Here is a 13,137-nt window from a genome sequence, read left to right on the forward strand (position 1 = left end):
CCCTTCCCGGACGTTTTTGTTGTAGTGCAGGAAGGAATTTGTTCTTCAAAACATTTTCGTAGGATGCACCTGTTACCGTAGTGCCCTTTGGAACGCAATGGGTAAGGATTACGCCCTCGCTGTCCCAGAACATGGACACCATCATTTTTTCAGCACTGGCGGTTACCCGAAATTTCTTTGGTGGCGGTGAATCTGTGTACTTCCATTGAGCTGACTGGCGCTTTGTTTCTGGATTGAAAAATGGCATCCACGTCTCATCCATTGTCACAACCGACGAAAAGAAAGTCACATTCACGCTGTCGTTGCGCGTCAACATTGCTTGGCAACATGCCACACGGGCAGCCATGTGGTCGTCCGTCAGCATTCGTGGCACCCACCTGGATGACACTTTTCGCATTTTCAGGTCGTCATGCAGCATTGTGTGCACAGAACCCACAGAAATGCCAACTCTGGAGGCGATCTGTTCAACAGTCATTCGGCGATCCCCCAAAACAAATCTCTCCACTTTCTCGATCGTGTCGTCAGACCGGCTTGTGCGAGCCCGAGGTTGTTTCGGTTTGTTGTCACACGATGTGCTGCCTTCATTAAACTGTCGCACCCACGAACGCACTTTCGACACATCCATAACTCCATCACCACATGTCTCCTTCAACTGCCAATGAATTTCAATTGGTTTCACACCACGCAAATTCAGAAAACGAGCGATTGCATGCTGTTCAAGTAAGGAAAACGTCGCCATTTTAAGTATTTAAAACAGTTCTCATTCTCGCCGCTGGCGGTAAAATTCCATCTGCCATACGGTGCTGCCATCTCTGTGACGTATTGACAATGAACGCGGCCTCATTTTAAAACAATGCGCATGTTTCTATCTCTTTCCAGTCTGGAGAAAAAAAATCGGAGGCCTTGGAATTTGAATGCACCTCGTAAATATGCTGCCGTTTTTAGAGCTGTATATTTAAGTATTGATTTATTATTACATTTTCTGTTGATCAACAAGCTAGCAACCTGCTTATCCGCCTTAGAGCAAAATTGATAGGAAAACGATTCAAGTTCACGCTTGGCGGTAACCACTTTGGTAACATTGGTAATTGCTTGTCAGTGGCGTAATAAAAGGTGTCGCATGGGTGCGTTGTTCGGTTTCGTCTCAGATCGGATTTGTCTGGAACACTTTCCCTGGTTTTTCATTTCTACAAACGCCAGCGGCATAGCAGATGCAAATGCAAAATTGCGTGGTGCAGCTGAAAGTCAGCATTTCCCTTCACGCGTCTCCGCCCACTGCAAAGACCAATCTTATCATTTCGATTTTTGTTCATCAGTTTCAGCAAATGTTTTGGAAGAGTATCGATGTGAAGAAATAGCTCACTAGTTGCGCTAAAAATGTGGCTGGTGTGATACTTCTTCACACCGGAAATCTTGTTATTCCATTCACACCGCCACCTTACAGTGCCATCGGACTTCTTCTCTGCCATCTATACTTGCTTCACACAGTCAAAGAGGAAGACCGGAAGTGATGAATGCTCAAAAGGTAGTGAGACTCCTTCACACAGTGAAAGAAAGATTATGTTGAACTACAACTTCAAAAGAACAGCACCAAATATTTATCGAACATTGCGGAAAAATATAGTATAAAATATAAATATCGGCACTCGGTATTGCCATTTTGATACCGATATAACGGTGACGAAATATCGCCGATATATATAGACACTTTTTGAAACAGTATCGATACATCGGCATTTTATCAACAGCCCTAGGCAGAACTGCTACAGCAGATGAAACCTAGGTGCACTTGCAACCGGAACTAAATTACTTTTGTCTCAGGTGTTTTGTTTGCAATACGACAATGATGGTCCCATTCTGCCCAATCAGACGTAGCAGCAATAGAGGATATGAAATCTGAATTTCTCGACCACCCGTCTTGTACACAAGACCTCGCCCCGAAAGACCACACGTGTTCCGATGGCCCAAATAAGTGCAGGGACGCAATGGTTTCAGAACGAGGAAGAGAAGCAAGCCGCAGTGCGCGAGTGGCTGCATTCTCAACGAAAACAATTCTTCTCACGCGGTATCCTTGCACTCGGTTTCTGTGCGCTTTTGTTTCATTAATTATGTGTAAGTAATTAAAATTTGTTATATGCGTGGAAGAAATTGAAGAATATTTTTCATTTGCTTTTTTTCGGAGGGGGGGGGGGGGGTCGAAAAGTTCAGCTGGGGGCGCAGGATCACCTCAGAGCGGCTCTGCTACGTCTGAAAAGGGTACATCTGCAATTTATCTGTGTTGCCTCATTACCTTAATCGGTATGTTTCAAAACGCCGGGCATAAAAGCGGACTCTTCCGTGAATTTTATCTCGAGTTCTATTTATGTTAGGAAGGTAGGGTCAAGTGTCATGGACAGCCCTTGGACCAGGGATCGTTTTTATACCCAACACTAGAATCCTCACTGTGCTACGGCGCAAGGTCAAAGTATAACTATTACACACTTCTACCTGCTTAGACAAATGAAGCAAATCGGTTCGTCCTCTTTCCGTTTGATGTGGTCTACGATGGACCTTAAGGCGCTAATGGAGGCACCATTAGTTCATGGATGGTTCTTTGGAAAACCACTCAAAAATGTTTCTCTGTACTATTTTTTCGTACCAAAACCGAGCCACAGATTCCAAGACGGCTAAGTACAGCAACTGGCTGATATTTCTGCCATATTTTCCTAAGATGCCAATCTCGAACGACCTTGGAAATTTTCTGGTATCTTTGTTCATTTCTGAGATGCAAAGTTTCAAAGTAGCCCTATTTCTATACGTAAAATACAAATATAAAATCCTGTTTGAGCGAAGTCTAAATAATAAATAACAACAGCAAATTGCTCAAATTATTCTCTAGGTATTTATCTAAAAGTACCATCTTCCTGCTATTAAACATCTTTATTAGTTCATTCGCCAATGAACTAACCTTAGAAAACACTGACCAAGGCTTTTTTTTACCATTTTCTCGTACCAAACCTGAGCCGTGTATTTCAAGACGACTATGCCTTGCAAATGTCCGCCGCTCGTGGTCTCTCGCTAGAGTTCTCACTTCCCTAGCACGAGGTCCCGGGTTCGATTCCCGGCGTATTCTCTGGCCGGGGTGGCCGCGAGCGGTAGTAGGTGCTACAGTCTGGAACCGCGCGACCACTACGTTCGTAGGTTCGAATCCTGCCTCGGGCATGGATGTGTGTGCTCAGAGCCATTTGAACCACTTTTTTTTCCGGCGGCTTCAGGGATTTTCAAGTGCCGCGAGATGACTGGGTGTTGTTGTGTCGTCTTCTTCATCATCATCATTCATTCCCACTACGGTCGGAGGAAGGCAACGGAGCCATACATTCGTAGCTCCAAAATGTACAGGCGTCTTTTCTGGGAAAAAGTTTGTGTGACTGTGAAGATTTTATATACCCGCTAACATCAATAACATTAGAGGTGAGCCGGCCAAAGTGGCCGTCCGGATCTAGGCGCTTCAGTCCGGAACCGCGTGACCGCTACGATCGCAGGTTCGAATACTGCCTCGTGCATGGATGTGTGTGATGTCCTTAGGTTAGTTAGGTTTAAGTAGTTCTAAGTTCTAGGGGACTGATGACCTCAGATGTTAAGTCCCATGCCGGCCGAAGTGGCCGTGCGGTTCTGGCGCTGCAGTCTGGAACCGCGAGACCGCTACGGTCGCAGGTTCGAATCCTGCCGCGGGCATGGATGTGTGTGATGTCCTTACGTTAGTTAGGTTTAACTAGTTCTAAGTTCTAGGGGACTGATGACCTCAAAAGTTGAGTCCCATAGTGCTCAGAGCCACTTGTTAAGTCCCATAGTGCTCAGAGCCATCTGAACCATTTGAACTGGTTTGATGCAGCTCTCCGTGTTACTCTATCCTCTGTAAGCCTTTTCATCTCCGAGTCACCACTGCAACCTACATCCCTCTGAATCTGCTTACTGTATTCATCTCTTGGTCTCCCTCTACTATTTTTACCCCCCACGCTCCCTTCAGACCTAAATTGGTGATCCGTTGATGCCTCAGAATGTGTCCTGACAACCAATTCCTTCCTTTAGTCAGGATGTACTACAATCTTCTCTTCTCCCCAATTCTGGTCAGTGCCTCCTCATTAATTATGTGATCTACCCATCTAATCTTCAGCATTCTTTTGTAGCACCACATTTCTAAAGCTTCTATTCTCTTGTTGTGGAAACTGTCTATCGTCCATGTTTCGTTTCTATACATGGCAACATTCCATACAAATACTTTCAGAAAGGACTTCCTGACACTTATATCTATACTCGATGCCAAGAAATTTCTCTTCTTCAGAAACGTTTTTCTTGTCATTGCTAGTCTACATTTTATATCCTCCCCACTTCGACCCTCATCATTTATTTTGCTTCCCCTTACATTATCCTCGTTTTGCTTTTGTTGATGTGCATGTTATATCCTCCTTTCAAGGTATTGTCCATTTCGTTCAACCGCTCATCCAAGTCCTTTGCTGTCTCTGACAGAATTACAATGTCATCGGCAAACCTCAAAGTTTTTATTTCTTCTCCCTGGACTTCAATTCGAATTCCAAATTTTTCATTTGTTTCCTTTACTGCTTGCTCAATATACAGATTGAGTGACATCGGAGATAGGATACGACCCTGTCTCACTCCCTTCTCAACTACTGCTTCTCTTTCGTACCCCTTGACTCTTTATAACTGTACAAATTGTAAATAGTTTTTCGCTCCCTGTATTTTACCCCTGCCACCTTTAGAATTTGAAATAAAACATTCCAGTCAACATTGTCAATGCTTTTCTTTAAGTCTACAAATGCTATAAGCGTAGTTTTGCCTTGAGTAGTTATAATACCCTTAAATCTTAAAAGCTGCTAAACAGGACACTACACTTATTTAGGTAACTGCACACAGGTTTTACACTCAGTTGTTCACGCTCCCATACTTCTGGGATGGATGAATTTGATTCAGCAAGTCTTAGCTACCCTTTAAGTTTAAGAAGTGATAGAATTATATACAACTGTATTTCAAATTAAGTTTCACCATCAGTATTGCTTTCAAAGTAGCTACTTTCATTTGAGTTTTCTCAGGTGTCCATAACTTAGTCAAAGAAAAGACAACTCGACTGTTGCATTTGTACCGGGAAAACACTACACAAATTCTACAGTCTTAGAAATATTTTAATAATATGTACGACGAGGTGACAAAAGTCAACGTATACCTCTCAAAATCGTGTCGGACCTCCTATTGCCCAGAGTAGTGCAGCAGCTCGACGTGACATAGACTCAACAAGTCGTTGGAAGTCCCCTGTAGAAATATGGAGCCACGCTGCCTCTATAGCCGTCCATAACTGCGAAAGTGTTGTCGGTGCAGGATGTCGTGCACGAAGTGACCTCTCTATTATGACCCATAAATGTCCGGCTGGATTCATCTCGGGTGATCTGGGTGGCCATATCATTTGCTCAAATTGTGCAGAAAGCTTTTTGAACCAGTCGTGAACAAATGTGGCCTGGCGACGTGGCGCATTGTCATCCATGAAAATTCAGTAGTTGTTTAGGAACATCAAGTCCATGGATGGCTGCAAAGGTGGCCGAAACATAACCAGTTGCAGTCAGTTATCGGTTCAGTTGGACCATCTGTATATGTGCAAATCGCTGTCCCTTGACTTTTGACACCTCGGTATATGTTTGGGTGTGGAGTGCATTTGTATCCAACGCATATCTGTGGCAGATTTTCTTGTGCTCGATTTTTCTGTTTCCTGAGATGTGACAAACTGCAGCATGGTAACACACTCTTGCAACAAGTCGTCACCATCAATTTTGAATTTCAGAAACGTTTGTAAGAGATTGGTAGCACTTTTGTAGTTCATCCCATGTAGATAGATAGTTAAAAGAACCCGTCCGTAGTCTAAAAAGGTATTAAAATGATCTTTCCATTGTCCAATGGACACCCAAAGAAACTGGTACACCTGCCTAATAGAGTGTAACGAGTAGGCAGAAGTGCCGCGAGACAACGTGGCATAGACTCGACTAATGTCTGAAGTAGTGCTGGAGGGAACTGACACCATGAATCCTGCAGGACTGTCCATGAATCTGTAAGAGTACGAGGGGAAGGAGACTGAATAGCATGTTGCATGGACATGAATCGATACAGGTGATCAGACAGGATCCTTACGTGCGTGTCACCTGTCAGAATCGTATCTAGACGTATCAGGGATCCCATATCCCTCCAACTGCACACGCCTCACACCATTACACAGCCTCCATCAGCTTGAACAACTCCCTGCTGACATGGAGGGTCCATGGTTTCATGAGGTTGTCTCCATATCCGTACAGGTCCATAAGCTCGATACAATTTGAAACGAGACTCGTCCGACCAGGCAACATGTTTCCAGTCACCAACAGCCCAGTGTCGGTGTAGACTGGCCCAGGCGAGGCGTAAAGCTTTGTGTCGTGCAGTCGCCAAGGCTACACGAGTGGGCCATCGGTTCCGAAAGCCCATATCGATGATGTTTCGTTGAATGGTTCGCACGCTGACACTTGTTGATGGCCCAGCATTGCAATCTGCAGCGATTTGTCACGTTCAACGAATCTCTTTAGTCGTCGTTTCTCCCATTCGTGTCGGATTTTTTTCCGGCCTCAGCGATGTCAGAGATTTGATCTTTTACCGGATTCCTGATAATCACGGTACACTCGTGATATGGTCCTACGGGAAAATCCCCATTTCATAGCTACGCCGGAGATGCTGTGTCTCATCGCTCGTTCGCTGACAATAACATCACGTTCAAACTCATTTAAATCTTGATAACCTACCATTGTAGCAGCAGTAACCGATCTAACAACTGCACCAGACACTTTTTGTCGTATATAGGCGTTGCCGACCGCAGCGCCGTCTTCTGCCTGTCTACGTATCTCTGTATTTGAATACGCATGCCTATACCAGTTTCTTTGGCGCTTCAGTGTATATTGATGATGAAATACAGTATAGATACTTTTCCAATGCTAGAAATGTAAGTAGTTATATATTCAAACCGTACATGACTGAAAACTTGATTTGATATCGAAAAACCGGAACATTTGCGCTTTTAGACAGAATCCGCTGGCGACAGCGGGACTGGACTCGAATATCCGGACTGGCCCGGCAAAATCGGGTCACTTTAATGAAGGGTGTCCGCCCCGGTAGCTGAGTGGTCAGCGTGACAGACTGTCAATCCTAAGGGCCCGGGTTCGATTCCCGGCTGGGTCGGAGATTTTTCTCCGCTCAGGGACTGGGTGTTGTGTTGTCCTAATCATCATCATTTCATCCCCATCGACGCGCAGGTCGCCGAAGTGGCGTCAAATCGAAAGACCTGCACCAGGCGAACGGTCTACCCGACGGGAGGCCCTAGCCACACGACATTTCCATTTCCAATGAAGGGTAACCGCTGAAAACGTCCATCAGGACAGACAATTCCTTCCGAAACTGAGTCCAGTACTTTACTCACTGCGCCACTTCGATTCACAGGACAGTACGGAACGATAGGCTGTGCCAGGAAGAGCAAGCTCGACCACAGACACAGATACGGATGCGATATCAGCTGCGAGCGCGCTCGGGCCCACCGGACCACGGAGACGCCCCTGGACCACGTGCGTGTCACGTGCGGGCACAGCTGGCTCCTGGAAAGCGGCGGTGTCGTCGGCGGCCTCGCAGGCGGGAGAAAACATAAGCCGCCAGTTGCGCAACCAGCCGGTTTTCCTGCTCTGCCCGAGTCCTGTGTTTCCTCAATCGAGAGGCCGGCATCCCGTCAGTGACGTGGCCGACAAGAAACTGGAGGCTCCAGTAACATACTCTCGATACGCGCTAAGCGCGTACACAGTGCGGGCGCTATATTCGACTGAAGTGCTCAACTCCGAGAAAAGCGACGTCCCATCTTCTCTCATCCACGGTTCGTATTGATTCAGTTTTTCTCTTTGCCTTGTTGTAGTTTAATCTGCATCTTTCTGCACCACTTACAGCTGCGTTTTGTTATGTAATACATCAGATTGTTAAGGGGGAAAGTCTACAATCGGAATTTAAGGCATCGTCCACAATGAGGTCCTTTCAGAAACGGGTGTGACAAATACTAATGTCTTCTCAGGAACTCAAGAATCGTCTAGATGCTCATTTCCAAAACTGTAGATGAAGTACAGGGTGTTTAAAAAAAAGTGGCACATTTTCCTACATGAGGTAGCATTCGTCAAAACTAGAAGTAAAGTTTCGATAATTATGGGTCCAGTAAGCAGTACCTGTTGTGATACATTCACCTGCCTGTTACACTGAAGTAGACACTATAGGCATTACTGCAACGGGATACCACGCTTCCCGACTCACCGTTCAATCATTTTCCGCTATGAATCAAGCACTCTTCCAAATACACCTTGTACCGTTCTTCGTAAAAGTATTGAGTTTTTATTTGCCAATGAATATGAAATGCGTAATGTTTGTCTCATGTGAATTTACTGTGAGGTGTGTTGTTGAGCAAATGACTTAATCTGCAAAACCAATACGCAATTTTCATAATGAAATCAATCCCTCTGAAATTTACCTAGTCTCGTCAGCACAGAGTCCTATGGCCGCAATAAACAGATAAAAATTCTCTATTCAGATAAACAATGAAATAAATTTTCCTAAGCTCTAAAGCTGCAACGGATGTAATCTTGGTATCCTGATCATTCCACAGTATGCATAGAAAATATTCAATCTTGGCATAGCGAAGTGCAATGACAACCGTAAAATAGCTTCATACAAATAATATCAGTAGATTGGTTGATAAATGAATAACCTTGCAAATGTTCAGTGAAAATATTGGATATTAGCTGAGCGCAGTGCAATATAGCCCGCATTAAAGCTGTTACAAACATTAATATTTTTCTGATCTAGCACATTAATATTTTTCTGACTCTTATTTAAAAATGATTTCTTTAAAAAAAATTATTCATTGGTTTCAAATAAACACGAAATGGAAGATGATAAGGTACTGATAAGGGGATATCCTAAGACCAAATGCTTCAGTTTGAAAATTGTATTTAAAATATAGTTTCTCCTTCTTAAACCTGATACGAAACATTTTACATTAACTTCAAAATCAGTCAACTTCTCAACTGTTCTACAATTCTCACTTACTGTCGTAATTAAAAACACTTGGATTGTTACATGAGAAAAAGTCTGGCATCGTTTGACGAAATAGATTCCAAAATTTAACTTCTCTGTATGAGGATTACAAAACACACAAAATATTACAAATCGGGTATACCTAATCAACCTGTACATTAAATCTGATGAAAAATACTTGGTTCCTACATCAAGGGTCAATACTGTAAAAATCAGCGAAATCCAAATTACGTTACTGCATACTTAAAACTAGATACACAAAATTTCATTACCTTACAGATTTGTTCCAGTTGCTTTGCTTTTGAATTACAGTACCAATTATTGCCCTTCTCTAATTTCCGTGGACTCTGGTCAATATTGTTAACGATCAGTATCGCTTCAACTCTTGATAATCTTGTTGTTGTTGTGGTCTTCAGTCCTGAGACTGGTTTGATGCAGCTCTCCATGCTACTCTATCCTGTGCAAGCTTCTTCATCTCCCAGTACCTACTGCAACCTACATCCTTCTGAATCTGCTTAGTGTATTGATCTCTTGGTCTCCCTCTACGATTTTTACCCTCCACACTGCCCTCCAATGCTAAATTTGTGATCCCTTGATGCCTCAAAACATGTCCTACCAACCGATTCCTTCTTCTAGTCAAGTTGTGCCACAAACTTCTCTTCTCCCCAATTCTATTCAATACCTCCTCATTAGTTACGTGATCTACCCACCTTATCTTCAGCATTCTTCTGTAGCACCACATTTCGAAAGCTTCTATTCTCTTCTTGTCCAAACTGGTTATCGTCCATGTTTCACTTCCATACATGGCTACACTCCATACAAATACTTTCAGAAACGACTTCCTGACACTTAAATCTATACTCGATGTTAACAAGTTTCTCTTCTTCAGAAACGATTTCCTTGCCATTGCCAGTCTACATTTTATATCCTCTCTACTTCGACCATCATCAGTTATTTTACCCCCTAAATAGCAAAACTCCTTCACTACTTTAAGTATCTCATTTCCTAATCTAATCCCCTCAGCATCACCCGATTTAATTTGACTACATTCCATTATCCTCGTTTTGCTTTTGTTGATGTTCATCTTATATCCTCCTTTCAAGACACTGTCCATTCCGTTCAACTGCTCTTCCAAGTCCTTTGCTGTCTCTGACAGAATTACAATGTCATCGGCAAACCTCAAAGTTTTTATTTCTTCTCCATGGATTTTAATACCTACTCCGAATTTTTCTTTTGTTTCCTTTACTGCTTGCTCAATATACAGATTGAATAACATCGGGGAGAGGCTACAACCCTGTCTCACTCCTTTCTCAACCACTGCTTCCCTTTCATGCCCCTCGACTCTTATAACTGCCATCTGGTTTCTGTACAAGTTGTAAATAGCCTTTCGCTCCCTGTATTTTACCCCTGCCACGTTTAGAATTTGAAAGAGAGTATTCCAGTTAACGTTGTCAAAAGCTTTCTCTAAGTCTACAAATGCTAGAAACGTAGGTTTGCCTTTTCTTAATCTTTCTTCTAAGATAAGTCGTAAGGTTAGTATTGCCTCACGTGTTCCAACATTTCTACGGAATCCAAACTGATCTTCCCCGAGGTCCGCCTCTACCAGTTTTTCCATTCGTCTGTAAAGAATTCGCGTTAGTATTTTGCAGCTGTGACTTATTAAACTGATAGTTCGGTAATTTTCACATCTGTCAACACCTGCTTTCTTTGGGATTGGAATTATTATATTCTTCTTGAAGTCTGTGTGTATTTCGCCTGTCTCATACGTCTTGCTCACCAGATGGTAGAGTTTTGTCATGACTGGTTCTCCCAAGGCCATCAGTAGGTCTAATGGAATGTTGTCTACTCCCGGGCCTTGTTTCGACTCAGGTCTTTCAGTGCTCTGTCAAACTCTTCACGCAGTATCTTATCTCCCATTTCATCTTCATCTTCATCCTCTTCCATTTCCATAATATTGTCCTCAAGTACATCGCCCTTGTATAAACCCTCTATATACTCCTTCCACCTTTCTGCCTTCCCTTCTTTGCTTAGAACTGGGTTGCCATCTGAGCTCTTGATATTCATACAAGTGGTTCTCTTCTCTCCAAAGGTCTCTTTAATTTTCCTGTAGGCAGTATCTATCTTACCCCTAGTGAGACAAGCCTCTACATCCTTACATTTGTCCTCTAGCCATCCCTGCTTAGCCATTTTGCACTTCCTGTCGATCTCATTTTTGAGACGTTTGTATTCCTTTTTGCCTGCTTCATTTACTGCATTTTTATATTTTCTCCTTTCATCAATTAAATTCAATATTTCTTCTGTTACCCAAGGATTTCTATTACCCCTCGTCTTTTTACCTACTTGATCCTCTGCTGCCTTCACTACTTCATCCCTCAGAGCTGCCCATTCTTCTTCTACTGTATTTCTTTCCCCCATTCCTGTCAATTGTTCCCTTATGCTCTCCCTGAAACTCTGTACAACCTCTGGTTCTTTCAGTTTATCCAGGTCCCATCTCCTTAAATTCCCGCCTTTTTGCAGTTTCTTCAGTTTCAATCTGCAGTTCATAACCAATAGATTGTGGTCAGAATCCACATCTGCCCCTGGAAATGTCTTACAATTTAAAACCTGGTTCCTAAATCTCTGTCTTACCATTATGTAATCTATCTGATACCTTTTAGTATCTCCAGGATTCTTCCAGGTATACAACCTTCTATCATGATTCTTGAACCAAGTGTTAGCTATGATTAAGTTATGCTCTGTGCAAAATTCTACAAGGCGGCTTCCTCTTTCATTTCTTCCCCCCAATCCAAATTCACCTACTATGTTTCCTTCTCTCCCTTTTTCTACACTCGAATTCCAGTCACCCATGACTATTAAATTTTCGTCTCCCTTCACTACCTGAATAATTTCTTTTATCTCGTCATACATTTCATCAATTTCTTCATCATCTGCAGAGCTAGTTGGCATATAAACTTGTACTACTGTAGCAGGCATGGGCTTCGTATCTATCTTGGCCACAATAATGCGTTCACTATGCTGTTTGTAGTAGCTAACCCGCATTCCTATTTTCCTATTCATTATTAAACCTACTCCTGCATTACCCCTATTTGATTTTGTGTTTATAACCCTGTAGTCACCTGACCAGAAGTCTCGTTCCTCCTGCCACCGAACTTCACTAATTCCCACTATATCTAACTTGAACCTATCCATTTCCCTTTTTAAATTTTCTAACCTACCTGCCCAATTAAGGGATCTGACATTCCACGCTCCGATCCTTAGAATGCCAGTTTTCTTTCTCCTGATAACGACGTCCTCTTGAGTAGTCCCCGCCCGGAGATCCGAATGGGGGACTATTTTACCTCCGGAATATTTTACCCAAGAGGACGCCATCATCATTTAATCATACAGTAAAGCTGCATGTCCTCGGGAAAAATTACGGCTGTAGTTTCCCCTTGCTTTCAGCCGTTCGCAGTACCAGCACAGCAAGGCCGTTTTGGTTAATGTTACAAGGCCAGATCAGTCAACCATCCAGACTGTTGCCCCTGCAACTACTGAAAAGGCTGCTGCCCCTCTTCAGGAACCACATGTTTGTCTGGCCTCTCAACAGATACCCCTCCGTTGTGGTTGCACCTACGGTACGGCCATCTGTATCGCTGAGGCACGCAAGCCTCCCCACCAACGGCAAGGTCCATGGTTCGTGGGGGGGATAATCTTAAAGCCTTACAAATTAATAACACTTTACACTTTTATAGAAATAACTACGACCTAACATTTATTGGCTCTGTGTGAGCATAAACGGTGTCATTCATCCATAGACCAACTACTAAATTATGTATATGAAGATGATAACAGTTCTCGAAAGAACAGATACAATTGATGACCGTGCAGCTTCTCTAGAATAAATGATAATTCATTGAAACCCTCAGCCGCCGACAGGTGTTGTTGATATACCTCGATGGGGACAGCCGAAAATGTGTGCCCCGACCGGGACTCGAACCCTCGATCTCTTTCTTACATGGCAGACGCTCTATC

At 43.2% G+C, this 13,137-nt stretch overlaps 1 protein-coding gene across 7 annotated transcripts in view; it reads left to right on the forward strand.

Annotated features, from left to right (window-relative positions):
* Positions 1-13,137, forward strand: part of LOC124798322 (protein rolling stone-like) — a 167,777-nt gene that overhangs the window by 65,392 nt on the left and 89,248 nt on the right. For 3 of the 7 annotated variants that reach the window (XM_047261673.1, XM_047261669.1, XM_047261663.1), the window contains exon 2: positions 7,501-7,921. The exons of the other annotated variants lie outside the window; for them this stretch is intronic. The gene's annotated coding sequence lies outside the window, so the exon portion shown is untranslated. The remainder of the gene's footprint in view (positions 1-7,500; positions 7,922-13,137) is intronic. 7 annotated transcript variants of the gene reach the window in all.

Source organism: Schistocerca piceifrons, chromosome 5 (assembly GCF_021461385.2).
Source record: "Schistocerca piceifrons isolate TAMUIC-IGC-003096 chromosome 5, iqSchPice1.1, whole genome shotgun sequence".
NCBI classification, from domain to species: domain Eukaryota; kingdom Metazoa; phylum Arthropoda; class Insecta; order Orthoptera; family Acrididae; genus Schistocerca; species Schistocerca piceifrons.